Below are 12,736 nucleotides of genomic sequence, written 5' to 3' on the forward strand. Positions count from 1 at the left end.
TGCAGAAACTGAGGCTTGTTTTTCTTCAGGTGTTTCCTGATAGGATGGAGAGCAGAAACTGATGCTGACGGACTTCCGGTGAAGTGAAAACTGAAGTTTCCTCTGAACGCGGAACAAACGCGGGTCTTGAACTTTATCACGAAGAACTGAGCCACAGCCTGAATGTTTCTGATCTTCATCTTCATCTTCATCGCCTCCTGATTGGAGGGGAAAGCAGCGCAGAATCCGCTGCGGAACTTTTCTAACTTTGCGCACTTTCCCCGCTAGAGAAACGCTGCAACTCGCTGCGGGATGAGCCGCAGCTTCACCGCAGGCTGCCGGTGTGCGGGAGCGGCTGAGTGACGCTCTGTCTGCGGGATCATGTTTAATCCCAGCCTGTTCACAACTCATTTCTGCACACAGACGCGCAGAGATGGGGACTCAGATGGTTGCCGGGGCAACCGCGTTAGGACTGACGGAGCCGTTTCCCTGAACGGAGGCAATCTGCAGCAGAGGTCGTCACAAAGTCATCCTGATTACTTTCCTCTTTCCTGGAGCTTCTCGCTGCAGCTCAACATCCAACAGTTCACTCGTTCAGTTCACTCGTTCAGTTCACTCGTTCAGTTCACAGGTGAAAACCCTGCATGTGACGTCACCTGGTTTCTGTTTGTTTCTGTTTCTGATGATTCCCTCAGATTCAGATCAGAAATGATCTGAATCTGATTTTACATCAGGGAGAAATCATCAGAAAACTCAGAAAGTACTCAAAATATCTACTTAAGTAAAAGTACAAATACAGAGACAAAAATGTACTTTAGTAAAAGTAAAAGTACCACATTAACATTTTACTTGAGTAAAAGTAAAACAGTACTGGCTTTTAAAAATACTAAATAATAAAATACTATTAAAAGTAAAAGTACTTACTGAATGCATTATCACTAATACAATATCATTAAGAGTTCCTATCATATTTAATTTTAATACATCAGAAATGTGTGATTTTAATGAACAATGCCTCAGATAAAATGTGTTATTGTGTTTACTCTCTGTGACAGTTTAGATTTAGATTTGTGATTCTGTGCTTCATCATTTCAGGGATGGAAACATCTTGTCTCCTGTCCTAACATTCATGAACTTCACTTTTTTTTTTCTTTTTTTTTTACCACTAGTGGCATTTATTTTGAAAGAAATCCAACAGAAATGTGAAGGAAAGAAGGAGGAGGACATGCAACCAAGGAGCCACGCAGCCGTGTTGTAGTCAAAACCCTGCGCTACATGACTCAATAACATTAAGTACAGCTGTCAAAATGTCTTCTGAGATTGATCTGAAAGATCCACATTCCCATAAAAACACAGAGATATTAAATATTTAGAGCTGAAATTAATTTAACCAGCATCATTATCAATTCAAACTCTTCATTCTGCTTTGTTTCCATCTCTGTGCCACAATCCACAGAGGTCTCCTGCCATCCCTAAAACACAACGCCCTGGGCGGTTGCCCATATTGCCCATGTCAGAAACCACAACTGCACCATTAAACATAGAAATGAAGACAATGCATTAACAGTAAACAACACTGAGCTATGAACACTGACCAAGGAGCAACAAGTAAGAAGTAACAATCAGGAGGACAGTGACGGTTCTCACCATCTGCCACCATGACAGGAGACGAAAACAAAGAGCAACGAGCAGCTCAGCTTCTTGTTTTATTCTCCAATTAAACAAATCTCTCTCTATATATATATATATTAATTAAATTAAATAATAATAGTGACTGCAGTGTATGCAGAGCATCACAAGAACAAAGAACGGCTCTCAGTGAGGCTTCAGTCCAATAGAACTCAGTAAAGATCCGTTCAGAAGAATCGGATCGTTGGTGAACGTTACATCACTATAAATCAGATTTTTGGTCACAGTGTTGTCTGCGACAAAAGTTGGACGAAGTGCTGCTGAATTTACAAGTTGTCAAATCAGATGATTTATGTAGCAGGTTTCTGTTACTGTCGACCAGACAGACGTTTTCTCCCGCTCACAGGAACCCACTGCGCATGTCTGGGAGGAGGCGACGGGTGACCACAGACACCGGATCAGTACGTCACGTTATTGTTTGGATTTTACGGCGCCATATTCAGTCCCTGAACTTCACATTATAACGGGACTCGGATGTAACGAGTAACGCGACTGTTTGTAGAAATGTAGTGAAGTAGAAAGTACAGATACTTTCTGTAAAATGTAGTGGAGTAAAAGTCGAAAGTATGCATCATTAAATCTACTTAAGTACAGAAACAAAGTATTTGTACTTAGTTACTTCCCACCACTGTTCAAAACTAAAACCTCAGCAGTAATAATTCAGTCAGTGATTAAAGTTTTGTGCATAAAAGCAGCAAATATTCTTAAAAGTAATTAAATTAGAGTTTGAGTTCACTCCTGTTTTTATTTTAAATATTTTAAACTCTCAATGTTTACTTTGTTCTATGAAAAATATTCAGTTAAATTTGTTTCCCAGAAACTTTTACACTGGAACATTAAAGCCACAGCTTCAAAATCAGCATTAATGATCTAATTGATTCATTTTTATTTGTTCCTCAGCAGATAAACGTTGAAGTAATTATAATATCGTTTATTGAAGTAAATGAATTCATAAAGTAAAGTTTATATTCTGTTTGAAAATGAAATCATCAGACCATAAAGCAGGTGCTGCTTGTTTATCTCTTATACCTTTTCCTTCCACTAAACTTTCCATTAATATGCGGATGCAGCACTCTGACCAGAGAGCCTGTTTAGCAGGGATATTTTCCACATGTTTATAACATAAAAATGTATCACTGTTTATGTAATAAATCAATATAATTCAGTTTATGTTTGATCTTCACCAGTCGAATCAAACTGAGGATATTCAGTTTCCTGCTGCAGAAACATTATAATGAATCTTGTTCTCTAGATTCCCTGAGAGTGAAAGAGCCTTTCCCTCCATCCTGCGTGTCTCCAGGGAAACCAACACGCAGCATCATCAGCATCCAGCCTCATAATCCTGAGATGAAGGTGAGGCGTCCCGTCTGATCAAAGCGGCCGTGCGGCGCTGCAGGCCGGCCTCCGTCACTCAAACGCTTCCTGCTCCACCTGCGTGCTGCAGGCCGCCAGGCTGCGCTAGCTTAATGAAGCAGCTGTTAGCCGTTAGCTTCATGTGATCATCCAGATGCAAATGAAGACTGCAGGTGAGGGTTCTTGGCTCCGGCTCACCTGGGCTCATTAATTCATCCAACCTGGCAACGCTGCTCTCACTGCTCCTCACAACTTTCCTCCCAGCTTGCAGAGCCACAGGGGCCTGCTGTGTGTGTGTGTGTGTGTGTGTGTGTGTGTGTGTGTGTGTGTGTGATAAAGGTGAAGGACAACAATCTGGATGAGGAGGACTGGCGATAATAAGGCTAATAAAGTATCTCTGCGCTGCACATTGTTCTGCTGCTGCAGGAGCCAGCAGCGCTCCTTCCTCATGAACTCTGAATATGCAAACATGTTTTATGAGAGTAATGTAATTACAGGAGAAGCTCCAGGTTGTTTCCACGTCTCTGTCCTCCTTTCACAGCCAGCAGCGACTGAAGAGCCGAAACCTTAAAAAGCCTCAATAAAACCGCAGGCAGAACCGCAGGCAGAACCGTCGACACGAAAACTGGAACAACAAGCAGAATCTGGTCAGAACTTCACAGGAGAACTGCCATCCATCCATCCATCCATCCATCCATCCATCCATCCATCCATCCATCCATCCATCCATCCATCCATTCATTCATCCATTCATTCATTCATCCATCCATCATCAGAACTGTACCACGTCATTTCCAGGCATTAAGTGTCATTTTATAACATAATAAAGCAGGAAAATGATAGAAATATAAAATTTTATTTCCTGATTTAACTTCTTGAAATTGGGTCTCTGTCTCTTTAAGAACTTTAAAACCAGGTCCAGATCAGAACCAGAACCAGATCAGAACCAGAACCAGAACCAGATCAGAACCAGAACCAGATCAAAACCAGAACCAGATATAAACCAGAACGAGATCAGAACCAGAACCAGATCAGAACCAGAACCAGATATAAACCAGAACCAGATCAGAACCAGAACCAGATCAGAACCAGAACCAGATCAGAACCAGAACCAGATATAAACCAGAACCAGATCAGAACCAGAACCAGATATAAACCAGAACCACATCAGAACCAGATCAGAACCAGAACCAGATATAAACCAGTGTTTCTGCCTGAGGTCATTTATTTATTCAGTATTTCTGTGTCTTCTCTGCAGGTGAGTTCTGCTGAGTTCTGCTGCTTCCTGTTGGCAGCTGTGAGCTCAGATCCTCTGACCTGCTTTCGGTGGAACCTTCAGACCCTCCAGACTTCCCCTCATCACTCGCTGCAACCGCAAACCGACCCAGATAGGATCCAGGGTGGCCCGGTTCTGGAGGAAGGCGTCTGACTGGAGTCCAGCGGTTCTGGTTCCACGATAGTTTAAAAAGTGAATCATAAATAAGTTCATGAGGAGATAAAACCTCTTCCTCCCAGGTGAGCCTCTGATCGGACTCTGATTGGATCAGGACATTAAAGGTAACAATATGGGAAAGAAAAGAGAAACCAGTTTAGACGAACAGCAGAGAGAATTAATAAAACTGATTCAGGTCACAAATATGAAACAAAACAAAAATAAAGAGAAATTCTGTGTAAACAATAAAAAAGGACCATAAAACGTTTTTATTACTTATTTTTAAAGTAACTTTATGAGGCTGAATGGCAGCAAAAACAAAAACTGTTCTTGAAAAACACGTAAATACATAAACTGATATTTATCACTAGACTGATCACAGTATTGATCAGTTATTGATATTTACTGATTCTCTCAATGAAAAAACAAAAAATAGTACAATTAACCAAACAGTTTTGTTGGGTTTTAATTAAACATCATTAAATTTATTATCACAACAATAAATCAATATTCTTATGATTAGAAATGTATCACTATAAACCATACGATAAAGTTCCTGTTCAGGTTTTTATGAATTAAACTGGAAAAATATTAAAAGGTCAAAATTTTCCATTTATTTCAGAAAATAAAGTTTAAATATATTTATCATAAATACTAAAATAAGGCAGAATTATAGAAACTGTTTTAAAACAGAAACATTTCAGCTCAGACAGCCGGCTGCTTGCTTAGTGATGGAAAGTTGGGTGGAAGGAAAAACTCCCAACTTGTTAGGAATGAATTTGGGGATTCCAGGAACTTGTGGATGTTCTGAATTTATCTCTTAAATCTGATCCAGGTTTTGATTAAAAATCCTATTTTCATCTGTGGCATCATTTTCTAATCAATAAGACAGGAGAGAGGTCAGTGTCTGCTGACCAAATGTGTTTGAAAAGTGAGCAGATTTCTGAATGAAGACGTCTGATTGTCTGAATGTGGTCTGAATGGTTTGGGCCGATCAGAACCAGAGCAGAACTTTGTCCAGTTACAGTCCCAGTTTGTTTGTCCAGAAGCGAACTGGACCAACTTCCAAAAAACCTTCTGCTGACAAAAACTAAATCCAGGTCGAACTTTTCTTCCTCTCTCTTTGGATCCACTTCCTGGTCGTCAGGGAATCGACCTCCAGCTGCAGAGGAGGCCAGAGGCTTGTGCTGCTCATCCTGCTGAAGCTGGACTGTTTCATCTGGATCCGCTTGGAGCCGCTTGGAACCGCTCGGAACCGCTTGGAGCCGCCAGCCAGGAAGCTTCAGTCAGACCTGCTGAAGGGTTTGGGAGCCGCCGGCGCCGACACGCAGATACACACACACACACACACACACACACACACACACACACATACGCAGATACACACAGATACACACAGATTATGCTTCATTAGCTGTTCATGGAGAATTAATAGTGAGATCAAAGTTAACATCTCTGCCAGGCGGCGGCGGCTTTCCATCAGAGCAACGACAGGAGGAGACAGAACCGATCGGTTCTGTCTTCCTCTGGACGGAACCGATCGGTTCTGTCTTCCTCTGGACGGAACCGATCGGTTCTGTCTTCCTCTGGACGGAACCGATCGGTTCTGTCTTCCTCTGGACGGAACCGATCGGTTCTGTCTTCCTCTGGACGGAACCGATCGGTTCTGTCTTCCTCTGGACTGAACGGATCGGTTCTGTCTTCCTCTGGACGGAACCGATCGGTTCTGTCTTCCTCTGGACGGAACGGATCGGTCCGCTTCGGAGAAACATGGAAAATAAAGCTGGATGAATGTTGGTAAATCTGGTTTGTGTCCTGATCAATCTGGTTCTGGGAATATTGATCCACATATTTCATGTTTATTGATCATCAGTACATGTGATCAGTGTGTTGATCAGTGTGTGATCTGTTCATGTTTCACTTTAAGTGCCTCCTTATTGAAACGAGTTACAGATGAAAAAATCTCTAATCTGGATTTATTCTGCATGAAAACAAAAAATTTTCCTCCTTCAACAAACGGAGTGAAAGTTTGGACAGTCGGCGTCGTAATGAGATCCAGGCCTGGGCTTTGACTAGGCCCCAGACGCTTCCTGCTGTGTTACTGAACATCCCAAACCATGACACCTCCACCGCCGTGCTTCCAGTGCTCTGAAGTATTAAATTTGTTCCAAACATGTTCTGGTCCAAATGGTCCAGTTCTGGTTCTGGTTTCTACTTTAACGAGACTCAAAGCTGCTGGTTTTCCTCCTGAAACCTGAAACAACAGTTTGTTCTTCAGGCTGTCTGAAGGTTTATTAAAGTTTTTCTTCAGACTTTCTCTGCTCTTCTCTCTCCTTCATGAAATATTTCACCAGAAATAGAAACTATTTCTGAATCAATCAGGAAGGAAAATAAAACGTCTTTCCTCAGAGGTTGGTTTCTTTTCTAATCCATCACTTTTACTGTCTGCCTGCATCTGGAATCTTTCAAATCTGGAAAAGTATTAAAACTGTTTTGCCATTTTCCAGAGCAAATTATCATTTTCTTTTTTTTGTCTGTTTCCATTTCCGCTGTTGAATTGATTAAAAATGTATTAATCATAAAACAGTTAGAGGATCAGAAAACCAGATTTTAGCTACAACATGACGTCTCCATCAAAAGACATAAAATGAAGGCAGCATTTTCTCATTTTTATGTTGAGATTATTCTGCTGGAATAAAAGAAGACTTTAGGATTCAACGTGTTAAATTTGGTCAAAAACAACCATTTCTTCTGAACCTCAAACTGAATACATTCAGTGTAATGGCTGGTTTTATTTTTCTAAAATTCAAGTGTGAGATTATGCAACTGTGACAAAAGAAACATTTATGTTAAAGCTTTTCTCTCGTCTGTCCCAGGGGTGTCCGTGGATGTGTACAGTAGCAGCGGCGTCACACTGTAGGTAGCCCATTTCAGGCTCTCTGTGTCGCTTTGTTGCAGCGATTGGACACATTCCTGCTGCGGTTTAACATTTTTAGCTCAGGATTTCATCACCCAGGAGACAAAACCACAGAGGCTGTTTGCATCTGAAGATCAACTGTTTACTGCGTCTGTCGCTCATTTAGACGGAGCGTTTCTGAGCGTTCGCGTCGTTCCAGGCTGAGTCTGTGCAGCTAAAGTCAAAGGTCCGGCTTCCTGAACTTTAACCCCGGCCCAACAGAAGCAGACAATTGAATAACAGCATAATAATCTTCAACTGGAGCAGAGAGACTCAGAGGACATTTCCTGTCTTCATTCAGAGCAGAAATGAACCAAAACGGTTCAGAAAACAGGAACATTTAGTTTTTTATTAATCGCTTGTTTTATCAGAGCAGATTTATTCTGTAAACAACCTGGATTAATAAAGACGTAATAAAACATTGGAGATCATAAAACCTCCTCTGGTGGCAGGTTCAGAAATCTCCCATTTGGAACCTTTTTCTGTCCAGTTATTAATCTGTTAATCCCAGAAATAATCCCAGATCAGTTCTGTAACATGATGTTGTTGTCAGATGCAGGTTCATCAACGGTTCCCCAAAGGAATGCTGTTGAAAATGTTTTTCTTTTTCAGAAAAGGAATCATTGTTTATTCGTATTTTTAATCTATTTATAAGGTAGAAAATTAGATCCATTGTTCGTTGGAGTTCCAGTAAAAATAAACTGATTTAGCTTCAGGTTCAATATGACTGGTTCTAACTTCTGGTCTAGTCAAATCCTCCACATCCTGAGTTCACTGCTGGTCATGAATGAGTTAAAATGATCCGTTTCTCTAACATTCAGTCAGACTGGTGGACCGGTTCTCTGAACCTTTAAACGTATCGGTTTTCTCTGAACCAGCCGTTCCCTCCTCAGCTCTCGTGGCTGGCTGACCTTTGACCTGCAGCAGCAGATAAGCAGCCACCCTGGAGGAGAGGTGTTGTGGTCCGTCTGGCCGCCGGGTGTCAACCCTGCGACCTCAGGAGGTTAGCTCCGCCCCCCGGCCGACCTCACTTCGTTAGTGGAAGGAGAAACTGTGGACGGTCCATCTGATGGTCCGTTTCACATCAGAACCAAGTCCATCAGTTCTGTCCTACATGGTTTTGGTGTTTCCTTGTTTCCAAACTCTTTAAAATCCTCAGGCGGCTAACAGAACGCTGCATAATGACTCAATGTTACCAAACACCAGAGTTTTCCAACCAGATCATCTGAAGCAGAAATGAATCCCAGTGACACCAGAGAAGAAACCAGAAACTGGTTCTGGTTCTGGTTCTGTGTTTAGTTTGTAAAATGAAATGAGGCCGTGTTAAAATGAGCAACACTTTAAATCTGGTTTTGGTTTCTGGGATGAAAGCTGCTTTCAAAGTTTTCTTTTCCAAATTTGCCATCTGAATAATCTGACATGGATTAAATATCAGAATAAATATCTGAAATGATAAAAACAGTTTCAACTTTTCCAGATTTTACTTCTAGTAAAATCAGATTTACGCACATTTTATATTTGGAAACATGTAATTAGAAAGATTATCTGAATTATCCAGAAAGATAAAGAAAAACCCAAGCAGAACAAAAAGACTTTTGGCTGAATTGAGAGAAATGTTTAAACTGGATCCGTTAATGAGAGAAACGGAGCAGTGAACCCGCAGGGCGGTCGCGTTTCCTCCGCCTCAGACTGAAGGCGTCAGCAGGTGTTTGTGCTGCGCGCCGCTCGGTCCGGTCCGGTCCGGTCGGGTCCGGACAGCAGCAGCGGGAACCCAGCAACATCAGAAAGAGGGAATAATAGTGTTTTGTGAGTCGGTGGTTTGTGGGGAAAAGATGAAATGAGCTTTTAGTAGCCGAGGAAACCGAGGGAATCAAACACTTCCTGACTTTAAAGTGGAAACAGCAGAGACTTCCTCCCTCATATGCAGGTAGAGGCGGCGCCCATCAGGGACGAACAAAGACTCAGAGTCTAAACATGAGGCGCTACGCCATCACCACCTCGGCCTCCAACGACATGGAGACGGCTTGTGTGTCCGGGTGTGTGTGTGTGTGTGTGTGTGTGTGTGAGCTTGTCGGCCTCTCCTGGGGTGGTAACACACACCGAGGAGGTGCAGCGCCGGGTGGGAGAGGGCGAATGGTTACTGTGGAGCTCATTCCACCACCGGTCACAGGGTTAAGTGCCACAGTCACACACACACACACGCACACGCACACACACACACACACACACACTGGAGCCATTGAGTCGGATGTACAGAGCAGACGCCACTGGAGGGGGTTCCTCACACACACCCACACCGTCTGAGACACATTCATGGTGAAACGAGAGAGTGACCACACAGGCTGCAGATTTAGAAACAACTTCCTTTAATTTTGCTCAGATTTGGAGCCATTGTTGAATGAGGAGATCTTCACTGAGAAACAGGAGCCCAACTGCAGACAAACGGTTTTCTACTGCAACGTAACACCGGCTGCTCAGGAACGGAGGAAACTTTAAAAAGCAACTTTCACAGGTCTGGCAACATTAGAACCAAACTTTAGTCAAATCATGGTGAGGAAAAATACCAAAGTTAAAGATGGATCCCTGCAGGTTTGGGTTGTTTGGTCCACTTTAATCCAACTCCAGTTTAATTTAATCCAACTTTCTAGACTAGAAAGTCAAACAAACAGAACTGAATGTGGAAACAAACTAAAAATGAGGTCTGGGTTCAGTTGAAGTGAACTCTGCTTCAGTTTGAATGTGAACACCAAGCGGACCAGAGACCGCTCCAAACGCAGGAAGTGGACTACAGCGCAGGGCATTCTGGGTAAATCCAAACAAAGCTAACATGCTAGCCTAGCGCTAGCAGCAGAAATGTCTCCTGGTCTTCAGCCAAAGACTAAAGAGAAATCCTCCAACACTAAAATCTGACGCCTCCATCTTGTTTCCATCTGGTGAAGAAGGAAGTTGCTCTCAGTGTCTTCAGAGGTTTTTGTGTGGTTTCCTTCAGTGGTTGTTGGTGCAGCGCCCCCACAGGCCAGGAGGGGAACAGGTTGGTTTGACTCAGAACCACAGCAGCTGGAGGTGGAGCAACTCTTCCTCACTCTGTTACTTTCTCCTACTACTCTCCAATTCTGCATCATCTGCTGTTTTTGTTCATATTAACTTTATGATTTCTGTTTTTTCCTGGATGGAGATGTGGACACCTGAGCATCCAGATGTTCCTGAGCGTCCAGATGTTCCTGAGCGGAGGTGCGGTGGTTCGGAGCCGTTGGGCTGCTGATCTCCGTCTTTGTGTCTTTGTGTTCGGGGTAAACCCCTGCTGCTGCCGAGCTTTTGTCTCCTCCTGATCAGCTCTAAAGCTGCAGCACTAATTGTTTAACACAGAAACATCTTTTCTCCCTTTAATGTTTTTGTTGTTATTGTCGCTTGTGCATTCATTACAAAACCTTTGTGGATTTCCTCTCCACCTTCGCTCTCATTCGCTATTTCCAAAATGCCCGCCCTGAAAACGGGAGGAGAGGAAAAAACGTGAACATCAGCAAAAAAAAAAAAGAAGAAAAAAAGGATGTCTGGCAAGTTGCATCATTTTCAGAGACAAACAGTGTGAAACGGTGTTAGCCAGCCTATTAGCATATATACATAAGGAGCGTGAGAGCGTGGCCGTCTGCAGAAGAAAGGAAAATCACAAAGAGGCAAACGTTACTCTCCACTAGCCGTGACGAAGGTTTCTCAAAGAGATAGAGCTGAGGGTAAACATGTGATCAGCCCAGATCCAATCAGCTCAACAAAGGGATCAGCGGCGCCGGGTCCATCTCCTCATGTTCTGGATGTAGGTGTGCCATGGATGAGGAGGCAGACGCACCGTTATCATTTGCATCATAATGCTGAAGTGATCCGAACGGAGCGGAGCTCCAAACCTTCAGGAACGGTTCTGTTTCATCATGGTTTGGGTCACAGCGAGGGAACGTGGGAGTGATGAAGATACAGGCAGGAACACGTCTGGAGAAAACCTGCTACACTTGGACCTTTCTCCCAAACCTTTGACTTGAAGGGTCAAAGGTCACACCAGGCCTCCGAAAACTGTTCAGGTTCAAATGAAATTATGATTAAATCCTCTGCTGGATTCTGGGTCCAACTTTCTGTCCAGATGTTCCTTTTTCTTCATTCCCTCCAGTTTCTGCATCGATTCCAGCAGGGAGACTTCCCCACAGCATGATGCTGCCACCACCATGCCTTCAGACTACAGCCGCTTCATTTACCATCGTCTTGGAAACCTTGTTACCTTAATCCAGTTAAATAAACCAATTAAAGAGTAACAGTGGACACCTGGGTGAACTGGTTATACTGGGTTTACTGGGTGAACTGAGTTTACTGGGTATACTGGGTGAACTGGGTTTACTGGGTTTACTGGGTTTACTGGGTGAACTGGGTTTACTGGGTGAACTGGTTATACTGGGTTTACTGGTTATACAGGGTTTACTGGGTGAACTGGGTGAACTGGGTGAACTGGGTGAACTGAGTTTACTGGGTATACTGGGTGAACTGGGTTTACTGGGTTTACTGGGTGAACTGGGTGAACTGGGTTTACTGGGTGAACTGGGTTTACTGGGTGAACTGGGTTTACTGGGTGAACTGGGTTTACTGGGTTTACTGGGTGAACTGGGTTTACTGGGTGAACTGGGTGAACTGGGTTTACTGGGTGAACTGGGTGAACTGGGTTTACTGGGTTTACTGGGTGAACTGGGTGAACTGGGTGAACTGGGTTTACTGGGTGAACTGGGTTTACTGGGTGAACTGGGTGAACTGGGTTTACTGGGTGAACTGGGTTTACTGGGTGAACTGGGTGAACTGGGTTTACTGGGTGAACTGGGTGAACTGGGTTTACTGGGTTTACTGGGTGAACTGGGTGAACTGGGTTTACTGGGTGAACTGGGTGAACTGGGTTTACTGGGTTTACTGGGTGAAAACAGGAAACGTGTTGAAATGGTTTCGTTTCTCTGTTCATCACATTAACACTGAAATAATCCTCCACTAAGTTACTTCTGTAAGTTCTGACCCGGTCCATCTTTCCACATGCTACCAGACATGGTAAGACAGGAAACAAATCTTGACCCTAAGTCTAAAGGTCAAAGGTCAAGTAGGACAAAAAGGAGCTGGGACGGAGTTCATTAAAGATCTGCTGCTGGATGAACCAGAACCTCAGCTTCTATGCACCACAGATCTGGAACAACTGTCCAGAAAACTGAAAACCAGCCGAAACGCTGAGTGTCTTCAAGTCAAAGGTCAGAGTTCAATCAAACAGGGATCAATGTTTCATAATTGGTTACACTGTAAATAAAACAGTA

The 12,736-nt window shown here is 43.2% G+C and overlaps 1 long non-coding RNA gene across 1 annotated transcript in view; it reads right to left on the reverse strand.

Moving 5' to 3' along the window:
- Positions 1-5,045: 5,045 nt before the first annotated feature.
- LOC122826787 overlaps positions 5,046-12,736 on the reverse strand; it is a 44,426-nt gene continuing 36,735 nt past the window's right edge. Inside the window, exon 3 of the long non-coding RNA XR_006369870.1 lies at positions 5,046-5,745. This is a non-coding gene — a long non-coding RNA (uncharacterized LOC122826787). The remainder of the gene's footprint in view (positions 5,746-12,736) is intronic.

Source organism: Gambusia affinis, linkage group LG23, assembly GCF_019740435.1.
Source record: "Gambusia affinis linkage group LG23, SWU_Gaff_1.0, whole genome shotgun sequence".
Lineage (NCBI taxonomy): Eukaryota > Metazoa > Chordata > Actinopteri > Cyprinodontiformes > Poeciliidae > Gambusia > Gambusia affinis.